General features: G+C 40.0%; 2 long non-coding RNA genes across 4 annotated transcripts in view; one reads left to right on the top strand and one right to left on the bottom strand.

Annotated features, from left to right (window-relative positions):
- The window catches only part of LOC310897009, an 18315-nt gene extending 13065 nt beyond the window's left edge, over nucleotides 1-5250 (top strand). For all 3 annotated transcript variants that reach the window (XR_014581974.1, XR_014581975.1, XR_014581976.1), the window contains one exon: nucleotides 2328-5250. This is a non-coding gene — a long non-coding RNA (uncharacterized lncRNA). The remainder of the gene's footprint in view (nucleotides 1-2327) is intronic.
- LOC310897010 overlaps nucleotides 1-17216 on the bottom strand; it is a 27429-nt gene extending 10213 nt beyond the window's left edge. The window contains exon 1 of the long non-coding RNA XR_014581977.1: nucleotides 16659-17216. This is a non-coding gene — a long non-coding RNA (uncharacterized lncRNA). The remainder of the gene's footprint in view (nucleotides 1-16658) is intronic.

Below are 17216 nucleotides of genomic sequence, written 5' to 3'. Positions count from 1 at the left end.
CTAAAATACCATAAAAGTTTTGTATTCATACTGCTGTAACACGATGTTTGCAACTTAAAGGGCTGGCCTCTAAATGAGTCTCTGGCATATGAGTTTTTATGTATTAGGGTCTGTAAAGGGGATACCACTTGCGAAGATTTACAGTGTTTCAGGACTGTGTGCCAGATGGTAAAAGCCATATGAGTTGCAGAGTCCTTAGAGATTTTTTTTTTTAGTTTGTTTTTGTTTATCATAGAGAATATGCTTCTGGGTTCATAAAGTTTCAGCATGTTCTGTCTACTGCGTCATGGAGAAAAATATTAACTCTATCCTGAATCCAGGCCACCAGGAGCTATAAAAATAGTATTTAAAGGAGGAGGTAGGCAGGCTATTTCCTGGGAGAAAAAAATAGTTGTTTTAAAATACATTCTTGCTATGTTGATGCTAAAATTAATAGGTTGTTATTACTGTTATTCTCTGAAATGATCTATTCAGAAAATAAAACAAGTTTCTTTGAAACAAATATATTTAAATACTCTGTTTACCCTGTTTGCCTGGAAATGCAGTATTGTTTTTACCACAAAGAATTACTCGTACTCGGGTCTGAGCATACATTCAAATATCGTTCCACGTACATTCAAAAAAATCCCAGAGTGGCTTCCCCAGTCAGAAAGACAAATAATTGGAGATATTCAGAAAGCCATTGCAATTTGAGTCACAGGCCAGGCAAGTCGATGTAATTCATGGCGCACACTGGGCTTTAATGAGATTCCTCAGCGTACCCTGCAAGGGAGTAAGGCCCACTGTATACGGTCTGCAGGAGGGTGACAAACCACTGATTTTTAGTACAGCAGATCTCCTGCAATAAAAAAGACACGCCATCAAATTATCTAACTGGACTGTAGAATTTCCATTTTCTTCAAAGACTGCCAACTGCTATGCTTGTAGAAATTCTTTCCAATGCGGAGACTGTGGTTTGAGATGAAGGCACAGGCCAAACAAGAGTCCTGTAGAGATACAGGACGGAGGACACCCTGAAGGCAGCAAGGCCCAGCAGGGTCCAGCCCTCCCTGGGACCACTGGCCGGCGATGGGAGGGCTTAATCAATTTGTACATCGCTTCCATCCTGCAATCTGGGAGCTTTTCCTTATCTGAATGGTTTCAACCACCGCCGCTGAGGCCCCGGCGGCGGCTGGGGTCAGTCAGAAAATGGCGGCTCTGCCCCGGTGGCGCCGCCAGGTGGCGCCCGCGCGCGCCCCCGTCGCCAGCTGCCAGCGGCCGGGGCACGCGGCGGCCGGCGGCGCGCGGGTGGCGTCCCCCTGGCAACTGCGCGGAGCTGGCGGGGCGGAGGCGGGTGCCGCCGCCATGTTTTCCTGTTTATTGTACCTCAAATAGCTGACCTTGGGAGAGGCACGGCCCCGCTCCGAGCTGCGGCTCGCACAGCCCGGCTCAATGTTATCAGCGGTTTGTTTTGCTGGGTTGGGAGGCTGGGAGCCACGGGCCCAGGCCTCTGCCAAGTTCGGGATTTTTCCACCAGCTACGTTGGTTTGTTTCCAGTCGCTTTTCATAGCGGAGTCTCCTGACACACGGGTTAGGCCCTGGGTTTAAAGTTTATATCCTCAGGGGTTCCTCTGAGAGCACAGTGCTGTGAAAGCGATCAGGGCTGGCCACTAACAACACCCAGAATGCTACAAGTTTATATGAAAATGAAGTAATCTTAGGTTCAGCATGAAAATCAAAATCCCCACTTTGTGCCTTGGGTCTGAGTCACTTCAGCTAGGCTACAGCTACCATTGACATACAGGCTATGGACACGATCCAGGAAAACAAGATATTTTGAGACAGGTGAAGGGCACCTCGAGTTTGTGTTGTACACTGGTAAAATGACCTATTTTTACTGAAACCTGCAATTCCTGGGTGAACCACGCTGTGATAAATAGGGGTAAAATGTGGCTTGCTTGAGTATTAATAGTAAGCTGTGTATGGCTTTGTGTGAATGAGAGTTCAGTGCTGCTTGTGGGGGTGTTGAGTCTAATCCCAGCTATAGACAAAATTGACAGCACATCTACATGATACTCATGACAGATGAACTGCACAAATGTTTTACATTAGTAAATTCAAAGTGTAAATTGATAGCTGCAATTCTGTTGTAGATGAGGCTGAAGTTTTAGGGTGCTGTTGGCTATTAAGTAGATCAAACTCAACAAAAGTCTCCTTTGCTTCTTTACTTCTAAAACTTGGGAAATGAACTAACTTCCAGTTTACTTGCTATTTAAAAAGTCAATGGTAGGTGTCACCTACCAGCGAAAATACTTTATTTTAATCTATTTCATTTTATTCCTTGACAGGGTTCTGGGCACAGCCTACAACAAAGCCTGGCATGCTGATGGCATTTTGTACAGTTCACCAAAGCACCAAAGAGCAAAAGCCTTGTGAACAGCACCAGAAGCAACCATGTCTTGTACTAGTTTTCCTCAGGTTTCCTGATACATCCTAGTTCCCCTCTTTAAGTCTACAGTAAAGCATTGAAGCCTTCTCATCACTCTCTCAACTACTTCAGTGACTTTGTTGTTGTTGTTTATTTTGTGTGATACACCAACTCTTGTTTTTAGGCACCTGGACCAAAGGCAGTTCAATGGCCTTGAGTACTTATGCTAAGAATGCAGTGATCCCCATTATTTTACCTCTTGGAGAAAAAATTGCACCACCTCTTATATAGAACCAGTTTGCTGACTTAAATGCTCCATTTTACATACTTAAGTGATTTTTTTTTCTCTCTCTCTTTTTTTTTTTTTTTTGTTCTTTGAAAACAAAGATTTTATCAGCGAAAACCAACTATTCCACAAACATTAATTGTTGTGGAAAGCACCTAGGCAACTCAGTCAGGTACTACCTAAGAAAGTGCCTAAGAGCTTTGAAAGTGCTACATAGAGGAGGAGCTCCACACCTGCCTATTGCAGTTTATCTGCATTTATCTTGAAATTAAAAGATGCATTTAAAATTAATTGGGAGGCTGTGAACCATTCTTGGCAGAACTGAAAAAGAAGAATGATACCGACACAATAAAATAAAAATACTAAAGTTAATGGGAACAATACAGAGCAAAAGCTTTGCAGAGGAGCAGTGCCATGCTTGTGGGGCCAGGAGAAATTGCTAGCTATACTGCTTTAAACTTTTTTCAGGATCACCTGAAGTAAATGTAAAGATTTGTACAAATACTCCATGATTTTGGTCAAGAATTGGCAAATACGGGATTTATCAGAGAACAAAAGTCAGAATTGTAATTGAACAAGAAAATGGGAAGAAAACTATCCTGTTATAATACTGTATTTTGAAACACAAAGAGAAAGGCCTAGAGAAGTCAGAGATAGTAGTCCAGAAATTTACCTTCAAGGTAAATTAGGTCTCCAAGACAGTTCATATGTGGGATAGTTATGTATATGAATGAATCATCACAAAGTAGCCCTTTACAGCTGAGCAAGCAGGTGTATCCTGTATTTCCAAAAGGGAACAGATCCATAAACTGAGAATCAGTGCAAATCTTACCAAACAAATGAGATTTTTTTTCCTTTTTTTTTTTTTGTTTGGTGGAAAAAAACTTAGGAGCTATTTTTCAAAAGTTTATACAGCTGATAGTTTAGTTGGCTAAAAGGAGGTTTTGGCTTAAAGGTGTAAGGTAAATATTTGCAAGGATCAAAGAGGTGGGAGATGAGGGTAGTTAAGAGGTAGGTACTCAGCAGGTTTTAAATCTGTGAGTGGGCTATTATCCAAGCAGGTATGTGTCAATGTTTTTGTCTACCATACAACTAATGCTCCACCAATAAACAAAAATATATGTTCACTTATGCTTTGGACAAAATGAATAAAACACCCACAGAGACCAAAATTTAGAAGTTCATGTTTTCCTGGTCTGCTTTCTCCTCTAGACTTCAAGAAGTGCTAGCCTTATGTCTTGCCACACCTTTCTGCAATGACAAAAAAGCTTTGAGCTTCATTTGGAGGTATTCAGGTTAGCCACAAGGCTAGAGGTTAAGAAATTCTTCGCTTATGTGAAGATGAGCTCTCAGTCAGATCATTCTCATTCAACTAGCTACTGCACCTGGAGGTTTGTCTTAAGAGCAAGTAGAAGGAACTGTACGAGAGGGCTTTTATTAGCCTTGTTTGCGAAGAGGACTTTCAGACCTGAGTTGCCTCCCTGCAGCCCTAACAGCGCTTGTCTCCCAAAAAGGGATGGGATTCTGTCCTGTCCTGTCCCGTGTCACCCACACTGCTGTTTTGGCAAGCTGCATATTTCTCAGGTTGCCATGTTGCCTTCTTTAAAAATGTATTTGAACTGCCTTTCTCTGTGAGTTGTATCAGGATAGGTTCCACTGCGGAGACAGTAAACTAGCTCTTAGGTATTGTAATACCTCTGTTTTTGACATCCAAGTGCTTCAGAGTTTCTGGCTGCAGCTGTTCTGCAGGATTGCTTTCTTCTCCATGCCTTTTCAGGGAACAGCAACAGCAGGCTGCTCCCTAAGAGCAGGCAGATCAGGAGCTGCCAGTGAAGGAAGTCAAGGCAGTAAGGCAAGATCATGACCAGTGAGATGCACTATTAGGCACAAACGTGCACAAAACACAGACGCCTCTTGGGCAACAATCAAGAACAAGGGCCAAAGATTGAATGCTTCTCAAGGCAAGTAGTGGAGGTCTTCCGAGAGGCCGCGCAGCTCTTTCCCCACAGCCTAACCCAGAGTGACACCACTGCACCATATGATAGCTGGCCTTGAGTACAGGCAGCCAAGCGTCTAGCAATTTGGGCTGGATTGATTTTTTAGAAAACCTGGGTACCTTCAGGGCCTGACAGACTTCAGCCATCATCTCTCCTTTCCTAAATATAGGAAAAAAAAATAACTGCAAGTAAGATTTTTATGCTGTTCCTCCATGTTTTCTTTATATGCAGCAAAGAGAAAGAATTGCAACTTGTCTCTGGCACGAAAGAGGAAGAAAACATGACACTCTCATTATGTCTGGAAAAGCCTCAGAGGACCTTCAGCCTGAAACCTCGACAGTTCACTCACAATGATGTTGCAATGACCACCTCAGCTTCCTGCCTGAACTAAATCCTTCATCTGGATCCCCATGTTTTATTGAGTCAATGTGCTGCTTTTTGTCCTCTCTTTCAGGGTCTTTTAAGAGTTCCTAGGTCTTTTGTCTGTCATTGTATCAGCTTTCTTCTCTTCACAAACATTTTGCATTTGTCATCCTCTGATATAAATGTCTCTGTGCTTCACTCTGTGCTGCTCTGTGTTTGTTTGTGGAGAGCCTCCCCTGAAATGAATTGGAGAGCCACTCATGCTCTCCTTCTTCAGATCTTCTGCCTAAAGATTCTTCCTAAGGAAGGTGGATTTAGATAATCAGTCAATTACACTAATGATGGCTAACCTGAGGGTTAGGTAGGAAGTTAGGAAGAGCTTTTTTTTTTTTTTTTTTTAATTGTAATATTTAAAATATAGTTTTGTATTAACATGTCTTTCTAAAATGGTATATACTTTATGTTACCTTTTTTTTTTTTGCCACCCCCTTACTCTGTTTCTTAATTTCTATTGACATTTTAGGTACAGTCTTCATTTGATTTGGCCTTAAAAACATTTTTCTTAACTAAATGAAAGAGGTGCTTAAGAACATCTTAATTATGACTCTGATTTAGAAAAGCTAACAATCATTTTTGTGTTTTTAAGTGTGTGAGTACTCTACTAACATGCTTAAAATTAAGCATGTCCTGAACAGCTTTGCTGAACTGAAACCAAAATTTCTGATGCTACTTTCAATATAATTTTTGCCAGTATGATTTTTTTCCTTTTTCTTAATGTTAAAAAAAAAAAAGAAAAAAGATTCTTTCTCTGCCAGAGATTTTAAAAATAAGAGCATTTGATTCATCAGATTAGGCTATGGGTCATTTTTTTTTAGCACTTTCATGGAAATTTTATTTCTCATTTGCCCTTATTTAAGCATTATCACTAACTTGTCATGAGGCAGAAGAAAGGTCCAAATCACTAACAAAGATGGCAATATTCAGCAAGTTCTGTAAAATGTTATCAGGTCCATTCAATGCACTTCTGTTACTTAAGAACCCCCAGCAGCCTGGTGTTTCTTGAACTAGGCATACCAGAGGAGTTGTGTTTGGAACTGGACCAACTCAAATACTCCTAATGCATGGAAGAGAAGCCACTAAGAGAGTGTCATCAGTTAGTGTGCAGAATTGTTTTAAGCAGAGTTTTGAAGGAGCAGCCTTGGAAAATATGTTGCTTTCTGAGAATGCAGTTTTGTAACATTAATAATTGCTCTGAATGGTAAATGACAGGAAATGAATTGGACTCAAATCCTTCACGTCTTCAGAGGCCACATAACTGAGACAGAGATTACATTTGGGTTTTGCAGAGATGATTAATCAATCATGTAGTTAGCTATAGCTGGTGCTTGTCCCAGGTGTTCAAAGCAGTACATAGCTTTTTTGACTGCTCAGAATATTAAAAAAAAAAAATCAGAGGTAAATGGTTGTTTCTGGATTATCTGAAGAAATTGTTTGATAGCAGTCCACAGTTGTTTTGAAACAATTTGAGATGTATTCCATAAAGCACGTTAGAACTGCTGCATATCTCCCAGGATCAAATGGATAAGCAGAAGGTTTTTGTACAGACATTTGGACAGGTACTGGAGAAAATGAAATAGAACCTTATTTGTAAATACAAACTCTGTATCCGAGTCCACCATCCTGTTAAGTTTAAGTGAAGTATTTCTGGGCATTATGATCTATTATAGATGTGATTTATTTTGCACAGGAACTGGATGAGCACTGTAGAGGAAATAGAATCTGTAATAAACGCCTCCCAGACATTCTGCATCCATCAGTAGGATATACATGAAATTACAAGGGATGAAACAGTTAGGACAAAGGCGTTGTCAAGAAGGTATACTGCTGGGAGCATGGCATTGCTGCTTTCTAAAGAAGGGGTGTAATGAAGAAATATATTGACCAGCTGTTACCAGACAGAAAGGTTCAGGAAGAGAAAAGTGTGCTGAAATTAAAGCTGATGGCTTTGCAGTTACTGGGGAGGAAAATGATTATGCTTTTTATTGGCCTGAAGGGGGTGTAAATGAAAATGTTACAGTAGAATGTGAATCTTTTAATACAGATGAAGAGCTGAGAATAAGCAAATGTCAAATCCCCTCCTAACAAGCTACCTTCAGCCACAGGGCAAATACAAAAATCTTCAAAACTGATCTATAAATATTCAGGAGGAACCACATTAGGCATATGTGGTTTTGTTTTTCGTGAATCTATTACAATGAACAGTGGTTAAATATGTATGTGTATATTTATAAATGCATGCATATATAAAAATAACTTCTGATTTAGAAAGACTTTTAAATATGTGCTTAAACAAAGTGTGTATTTTAGTCGCATTAAACTTAGACCCATGTTCAAATCCTTTCCTGATCTGGGACCCTAGGCAGTTACTTTTGTTTTCTGAGCATTTTGACGTTACTTGAAACTGGCTCTCCCAAAGGCAGTTGCCATTTTGCAACACAAAGTCAATATGATATGTTACGGAAGAGTATTTTCTCATGAAGGCTTTCCTATTGTTGCCATTTTCTTTCTTTCATCTGAAATAAAAATAACTCATGCTGAAAATACAGCCTATGTATACTGGCAATTAAAAACAAATCAGGAAATCACTGTGCTATATTAAATCATACGTGCCTAGTTATGATTTAACGTGCTGGAGAATGAAAACAAATTCCACCCTCCACTATCACTTTTGTGATAGTGATAACAGCGATTTATTTATTAAGATTGATTGGTATACATATTTAATGTCTTCAGTTTTTTTTCAGATAATGTCTCCAGATTTTACTTCCTGTAAAGGATTATTTTAGCTGAAGTGTCAAACGCTGCTTTTGTAAACACTAGGCATCTCATTCAGAATAATATTTTTTTTTCCATGCTTATACCATTCATGTATGCATCCAAAGATTCCTGTGGTGAGTGAAATTATTGGGATCCCTGCTAACAAATATATACAGTTCCTGTTTACAGCAATGTTCCAGGTAAGTTAAAATGAGAAATCTTGGAGAGCAGCCAGCTTTGCTTTTTCAGATGCAAGCATGGTGTCTTGCAATTGGCTATGCTCCTTCGGTAAAAAGGCAGCAAGAGGAGACATTAAAAACAGCGAGAAGTTGAGAGAAAGAGCATGTGGTGACCTAACGTAGCACACCAGGTGCAAATTCCGCTTTTGGTTTACACTGAAGCAACCATGCTGAAGTCACTACTGCTGGAATTAAGCCTTGCTTATCCAGATGATCAATAAACAAAAAGTAATTGATGCTATAGAACCTCAAAGTGGAGGAAATCACCAAAAAACGCTGATGTGGGCTATTCAGACCAGTTTCTTGGCTGTTCACATCAAAACAAGTTAATTCACTTGTTTTTTTACAGAACTGTTTCAACTGTTGCTTCCCTCTCTAAGCAGTGAGATTATGTAAAATATTTTCTATGAATAAGTACAGAGTCATGAGGCTGGGATCCAAAGAACCATTATAAATGTAGTCTTGTCGATGAAGCCTGTCAGGGGGAATTACTACTGGAAAGGATGGTGCTTATTATTAATACTAACCTCTGAGGGGATATTGAAAAAGGCCTAAGTGTAGATGGCAAATTCATATGACTGCAATACAATATGGCAGCAGAAAAAGGACATTGTAACTTGATGCTGCTCACAGAGAAGCTGTATCAGAGAGGAAGGAGAGAGCTGCGGAAAAGCGCCAATGCAAACAGTACCTGGAATTCCATTTTTAGCTTGCTGGCCAGGATGAATTGCTGGGTAGGGGTCATGCATGGAGCAGCAAAGTATCTGGGAAATATTTAAGAGAAGACTGAAGTCTTAGAACGTGTTGTTTTGCTGAGAATGGCTGAAGAGAAACATACTTCAAAAGTAAAGATTGAAATGCAAAAGAAATGCAGGGATAACGATTGAACAACATACGAAGGGTCTCAATGCAAGGACAACAAGAAGAGCCTGGCCTCAGGGCACCTCAGTGGCTTTGGTGACTTAACATCCATTTTTCTCAGCCTTTAACATCTAGAGTAGCTGCTAAAAATGATCTGACTGCAGAAACTATCTCAGGTCAGTTGTGGAACATGAAATTAGTCTGGTCAAACTATTAGAAATACAGACTGCTGAGGATATGGCTTCAGGCATAGGGTGATTGTAGCAGGAGCCATTGGAGCCTGTCTCAGTGAAGCTGGCGAGGCAGCCTGAGCTCGCACACCAGTGAAGCCCCTCGTTCTTTGGGTGGTATCGCTCAAGATGGACAGGGCCAACTTGCTGCGCAGGCAGAGCAGGCGGTAGCCAGCAGTAGCAGAGCCAGCAGCGTTGCCTATGCCAAAGGGCACAAGGGTTGTTTGTAAGAGGAGTGCATGCTGCATAAACAGCAAATTCCTGCCTCCTCCTCCTCCGCTCTGCTGCCAAGGAAGGGGGTGAGAGTTTGCCAAATGAAAGCAGTACTAATCACTTTTTCACAGATACCTGAAGAAAGCTCCACTGGTCCATCTTGTCTTCACCCTCATCTACCAGGACCTCTCCAGATCTACCCAGCCCCACCATCCTGCCCCACTGCCCATTAACTGGTGTTAAGCCTTTCACTTGGCTGGTGTGCTGAGTTGCTTCGGTCTTCTCCGATGACCAGCTTCCTTACAACAACTTCCCCAACACCTTTTACTTCTCCCTGTACATTCAGTCGCTTCGTGGCATTTTATTTTACCACCCGAAAGGCAGATTAGTCACATGAGATTAATTTTTACTGCCCTGAAGGGACATCCTAGTTTGTTATAGCTGAATTTGTATAGTAACTTTCACCTGGTAAAAGTGGGCCCAGGCTAGGTCAGTGCGAGCCAACAGTACAGCTCAGGGGAAGTGAGTTTGTAGACCAAAATGGTATTGAGTGCCTCATAGGCATGCTTCATGCATTTGCAGGCTTTTTTACTCAAATCTCTTCTGATACACTCTGGAAGTTAAATACCCAGTAGCAATTGAAGTGCAACATGCCTGCACCTTCTGGTTTAGTTCTGTTTGGAAGGAAATCTGTTCGTGCATTTTGAAGTGGCTCCACAACACAACCCAAAGCACAGAAAGTGGGGGTGATTTGAATTAAAACTCTGATGTGGATGCACCCTCAGGCATCTATGTTTTCAAAATATTCTTAAGAGCCTCTTCTAGGAGATTTGGTTTTAAAAATTCTTTGGAAGGAACAAATTGTATCTGCCAGTTTGCTTTTATCTACCATTGTATTAATTCTTTCAGAGAATTTTAATAGGATAAAGAGGCACATTTACTATTACAGAAGCTGAATTGTTTAGTTCTTATCATTTTATATTAATCTGTGGTGCTTTGCAGCACTCTATTCAATTATTGTTCTCAGTTGTTTTTCTTTGCACTGAAATAAGAAGACCAAAAACAGAGCCCACAAACACACTTATAATAATATTTACTGTGTAAAGCATCTCATTTCAGTCTATCAAATGAATAGAGTTTGTTTTATGAGTGGAATTTGAAAGATCACTGCCAGCTTTTTTTGCCTTTTTTTGCCATCTGAATGTTTGTACCAGTTCGAACAGAGAGCACCTCACAGAATAGATGGTGAATAAAATCTTCCCATTCAAAGAGACCAGGAGATTGGGTACGAGATCAGATACCACATCTGGGAGATGTCTGTTTATCTTAGCAGCTTTTCTGAGTCTAAGTGTAATTGCCATGGTTCAGCAGGACAACAGAAAGTGTAACCACAGAAAAGAGTGGGTTTCCTGTGAAAATGTGTGAGGTGGTGGTGGACATTGATAAAACTCAATAGACTCAACAAGGATCTGCTATTGAGAAATGCAAGGTTTGCATGTCTCTTTTATGGGTCAAAACTGAGGAGAAGGGAGAAGGGGCTCAGGAACTGAGCTGCAAGAAAAGAAAGACTAGAACTCTGAAGCAAGGACTTCTCTTCAATTTTGGGTTCACGCAATGGGATCATCTTTGCATCTTGTTATTCTTTCACCCTTTCTTTGACCTCTAGTGATCGTATTAAAATAAACAAAGCTGATTCTCAGAAAGTTGAGATTTCCCAGCATATCCCTTTTCAGCAGCTAGAAGCTGACAGTGCAAGGGCCTTCTCTGTGTGCAACAAGACTCATTACAATGAAAGTCTATGAACTCTTGCTCTCCTACTGTGTGTTACCCTCATTGTAGATCACCTCAATGGCAACTGCATAAACAGTAGTTCCTAAATAAAGGAAGTTATAATTGTGAACAGGAAAATAATAAGGGGAAAAAAGTTGTTCTTTCCATGCAGGAGATGTCATACAACACAACAAGGGAACACTGGCAGTGGGTTAAATCTGAACTGCGGATCTCTAGTAGATGCTCAGGAAAAGACAGCACAAAATAGGCTGGAGTAAGAAGCATAGTTAATCCAATAGCACCATCTTCCACATGTGTTTTACAAGGGGACAGATAATGAATTTTGATTTTTTTAGGTCTGACGAAGCCAAATTCTAAAAGAAACCAAGGTTATTCCTAGTTTCTCTCCAGCAACAGGAATGTTCATCTGATACAATATGATCTCTCTTTCCCATCTACAATGCACGATGGAATCCTATTTAGCCATATTTTAAAGGTATTAGTGAAAGCATGAAGACAACTGGAAAAATTGTGAAGAGAAAGTGCCAAAACAAATGAAGTAACTTTCTTTAGAAACATTCTTAAGCAAAACTTCAAGTGCAATTCAGGACATCATGTAGGGGAAATAAGATACTGGACAGAAGATAAGTTTTCTTCTGAAACATCAAATGAGATGGTGAATCAGCAAGATACAGAAATGTACAGATATTTAAGACAGGAGGTGCTGCAAAGTAGTCTCTGTGAAAATTATATAGCTATTTACTTTTATACTTTCTGGATTAAACTAACTTCAGGTCTTTTAATACAGACTCACAAATAATTTTCTGGTAATTGTATTCACCTATGAATAGTAGGTTCAGAGCATGTTCCATTGTTAAAGATAGGGATCAACTGCTGCTTACCAAGCAAGTTTTGATTTCTGAAAGGCATATCTTATTTATTTATAAAATTCTGTCTTGATTAGGATGTAAAGGGATTTTCCTTTTTTCCCCAGACAAAAATGTCAGACAAGAAAATATAAAATACAGATTTATTATTATTATTATTATTATTATTATTATTATTATTATTATTGTATTAGTATTAGTATTAGTATTATTTATTTATTTATTTATTTATTTATTTATTATTATTATTATTATTTACATTTTTTTTTGCAAAGCATAAGTATTTTATTTTCCTGAGCGGTATTGCTCTGTGAGGTTGCAGAATATCTCAGGTCAGAGGCATGACTGGAGAGAGATGAAATTCTGGATTGACTGAAGGACGTTGGTAAAATGCAACCAGTTCTATGACATGAGGTCCAAACAGCTTTGTATCACTAGGTGTATGAAACAAGTAATAAAGACAAACTAAGAAAAGGATAGGAAGTGCAAACAAAATAAGATTGACCAAAACCAAAACAAGCTCTCTCTGGATTACTGGAGGTTTTTTTTTTTTTTTAATTATTATTTATATATATATATTTATTTCTGGGCCTATGAAAAAACATATCAGTCTTCTGGCAATATTCCTTCCGAAATACTCCATTGCCTTTCTGAGAAAAACAGCTCCAAACAACCTTGGACTGTATAAAACAATTTGAAATGAATCAGCTAACATTCATATTTTGGAACAGTTCACAGAAATGTTGACAAGCACTGAATTCTTTCAGCAGGTATCTGATTTGACGGATTTGGGTCTTTACTCAGAGTTGTGGGGTTATAGATTGAAGTCTCTTTCTCTTTTTTGCAGCAATCCAAATTGGCTGTTGCCATTGTACCTGCAGCTCTCACATTTACAGAGAGAAGGGTAGAAAATAGAAGCCTGTGAATAACTAAGCTAACTTCACTAGGCTGCAAAGAAGGCATCTGTAGCCTGATAGCCTAAGCAGGAATCTAGTGTAATAATTCAGGCATTAAAAATGCTCAGTAAAAGAATAGTCAAAATAAGATACATGGTTGTGTGAAGGTTTTGGTAGAGAAAGTAGCAACAACAACAACAATAATAATATAAACTGGCTTGGAAGGTGTGGAGGTGCTCATATGGCCCACCTTTGGAAAACGGCCTGAATAAAAGCACCTGTAAGGTATGGTAGTGACAATAAACAGTGTGTATGCATATGGAGTATCCACAGCTTGTAGGATATCTGCCCCAACTATCTGCCCCAACCTGGTCACATTAAAGAGGAAGGTGATCATTGTCTGGATTAAACAGGATGAAAATCTGTAATGAGGGGAGAGACCATTGAGTGGAAACAGTGGCTGACACTACCTGATTTGACGGCGTGAGATTCATCCCATTGACACCATGACCTCTGTCCAGGCCAGGCAGCGCAGCCTCCCCAACCAGGCTTTGGGCAGCCTGCACCCAGCTGGGGGCTGACGGCATGGGGTGCAACAAGCAGGGACCCATGCTCAGGGCTGTTTTTGCCCTCCTGGGTGCTTTCCCATCGGTGCGTGCGATAGTGGGTTGTAGGCAGCAACATGGCTAGGCATGAAGTGAGAGCTGAGAGCACCCACATCTCCTCTGGAGGGGCCTGCAAGGAGGGGACCTGGGGCTCCCAGGAGAGGGGTGCTTGTAACCCACCCCCCCAAAGTATGCGTGTAATGGGGAATGGGACATCTTGGCATTAGTCAAAGAAGGGTGTTTGGAAGCTTGCAGGTCTTTATTAGCATTTTGTAACTATATAGTGTTGCTTTATCTCTTTTACTACTGATCCCAAACCTGAATATATAGTTCACTAATTACCAGTTAATTATCCAATTAATAAATCAATAAAATACTCTGATTCCAGTTTGGTTAAACTACATGTACTCCCCCTGTGATAGGAGGAGGGAGGAGAAATCTCTTCCATTTCATCAGTAGGACAGGATGTAGGTTTCCAAAGAGGAGCGGATAGGCAGTGGAGCAGCAGAGGTGGATTCACAGCCCACACAGAAGAAAAAATCTAACTAATAAAGGTCATGTTTATGGTAATGCTCCCTGTTGGGAAAATGAAGTGGACAGGTGGGACCTGGAGAAATTGAGGACGAGCCCCACAGAAACACTTTCTCACATATCTTGGTGGGGATCTCAGCAAAGGGAGTAAAGATGAAACCAGAGATTTGCCTGGACCAGGTGGATAGCCAATATTAGGGAGCTGTCTTTGAAAGCATTGTGAAAGGGCTCATGAAAGGTAGCTGGTAAATGACAGGAAAGAGCAGAAATGGAAAGGCTCATTTAGACATTCAGAAGCAGAGATGAATATCCCTTTGCTTCACATGGTTTTGGGGAGGGCAAATATCCCAGGTAGGGACATAAGCAGTAACAGTTAGGTTTCTCCAAAAAACATGACCTGTGTGACCCTTTATATGCCACTGCTGCGTCCTTCAACATCTCTGAGTACAAATCTCTGGCAAGAAGGCTAGGAACTGAACCGTGAAAGAATTACAACAACATGGTGATTTTCAAAAAAATTAAGCGATTAATGGCATCATTGGGAATATACCAATAAAAGAACTTTATGGCCACAGCACTTATGGGATGCTTTAATGTTTACATGGTGATATTGTTTATCATACTTATATTGTAGTTACTCCTGCTTCAAAATCTCTCACTTTTAATAACCTTTGTGGATTGTTGGCTGCACTAAAATATTACATTCTTGAATATTTTGTAGCTTCACCCAACTCTACCAACCACAGAGGAAACCTTTTTCTTTAAATTGATGTTGATCAGAGAATAATGAAGGCCTTCATGACCAAAATAAATTAGAAAATATTAATTTTCTATTATAAAACTGTTTGAAATTTATTTTGTATGTGCTGATTTGGAAGTATGAAATGGCTCATTGGGACTTTCAGTGCAATTTCTTAGTGTGACAGGATAAATATAATTGATAAATACTTTTTCGACCATTTTCAAGTCATTCAGTAACAAGCAAAGCCCCTTTGGTGTGGTTTAACTTTGAGAAAGCTTATCTCTATGAAAACATGTGAGTGTGAACATTGAAGTAGTTATTTCCTTCACTAGAACGTTGTAGGACGTAGAGCTTTAAATTGTGGAGGAAATTTTTGAAGGAAAACATAGGATTCTGATACTTTACAAAACTGTAATAGAAAGTTACAATTAGATAGGTAAAATAACAAACCTAATTAAAAAAGATTGCCTCACAGTTTCACATATTCTCAAAAATCTAATGTCAAACTGGCAGTGACTTAAGTATTGTTAGAAGAAGTTGTTTCAGCATGACTTTTGGCACCTTTTGTTCTGTGTCTGATACTTATTTGAGTTGAACACTTTTTTTCCCTTTACCAGTGTTATAAAAAGTTTGTTAGTTTTTATAGCTCTTCCCTTCCTATCATAAATTAAAAGGCTTAGGGAGGAGTTGCTCCCTCGAGTTACTTCTGAAGTTCCGAAAGTTTTGGCACAGCTGGCTTCTTAGCGTTCAATAACTTTCTAAAGAATACGAGCTTTCTGAGAGACCTGCAACAGCTTCATCCTGTAACTTCGGAACTGCATTTATTGTTCCAGGGAGGAGTTGCCTTTCAATTTGGCACAGGGACAGTGTGGTCTGATCAGTGTTGTCAAGTGTTTGCTGCTCACAAGTTATTGTAATGGGTCAGTGGCCAAGAAAAGTTGCTATGGTAAAGAATTGTTTTGATGAAAAAAAAATAAATAGGGAGGAGGGCAGCACAGACCTACCACCAAGAATAACTCTGTTGTGATGATGTATTATGGATCAAAAAAATGTAAATACTAGGTTAGTAAACTGGCAGTTCTGAAGGCAGTGGTGATGTAGAGGAAAAAAAAAAGATTACAAGAAAAGGGAAAGGAGGAGGCTCAGGAATTTATAATGACGTGATGGAAGATTTAATTTTTAGATGAGAACTTTAATTAATCTCCCATTGGTAGTGAGTGAACTGTATCATATGAATGCTAGTATTTGAAAAGGGAGACCAAACTTTGGGGAAAAGCCTAATGAAACTGCCACCAATTCTTACATAGGTTTTGAGCCCTCAAAGTATTATTTTCCATGGGAATTTCAGGGCATTACCCTGTGAATAATTTAGTATTTTTTCCCTACTAAAACAGATAAACTCCATCCTAAAATTTCAAGGTTTCTCAAAAGTTAATGAGGTGGTCATCTTTGGGATTGCTGCACCCCTCTTCCCCCGCCCAAATCACACACACAGAATTTTATCCACATACACAAACCATCCTCTTTAATTCAGCTATCGTAGTGAATTGTATATGACTGGAGAGTGCTCCTTCTTTGAAAATATTTTCTTATGGGATGGAGAGCCATGTCTGATACACTGACTGCTTGCTTGGATATCTGTGCAAACCAACATTCACTCAATTTGCTATCAGTGGCTTGAAGTCATGCACAGCCTTATTGAATGTCATGCTTCCAGAGATGAAAATGCATTGATGTTTTGCTACTGTATTTTTTTCCAAGCCGTGTCAACCTTCAATGGAGAATGTGAAGAAGTAGGAGGAAGATGTCCTTACCTCAGCTGGTAGGGTGCAGGTGGTGCTCTGGGGTTTGGCACTCCCCTTACCAGGTGGCAGTGCAGAGGAGCGCGTCTTCTCCTGACATGCTCATGTCATGTAATGAATGTCAGGAAGGGGAAAGGAGGCACCCAGGCCAGAGGAGGTGGAGGATTTGTGTGGGCAGGACTTACACAGGCAGGTTCCATCTCTGGAGTTACGGCAGGAATCTGCAATGGATCTTCCACCTGTCAAATGCAGGAGATTGGGGACTTGGAACGAGAGGTTGGGCACTGAACGCAAGAGAAGTACTTTAGCTGCCAAGAGTGTAATGTTTATTATTATCACTGCTGTGATGCAGCAGTAGATAAAGTGGACCAGTATCCACACAACTGAATAATAAATAAATAAATTACCAGTAATACCCCGTTCTTGCACAATGCTCACCACCCGTAGATTTCAAAGTTCTTCCCAAAGCAGGCTGACATTATTATCCATATTTTTTTCTGAGGGGGCAGCTGTGGTAGAAGACAAGGAAATGCCTTCTCCATGGTTACACAGCAAAGCAGGAATACACCT

This window comes from Anser anser (assembly GCF_964211835.1).
Source record: "Anser anser genome assembly, chromosome: 3".
NCBI classification, from domain to species: domain Eukaryota; kingdom Metazoa; phylum Chordata; class Aves; order Anseriformes; family Anatidae; genus Anser; species Anser anser.
This window is presented reverse-complemented; position numbering and strand designations above follow the sequence as displayed.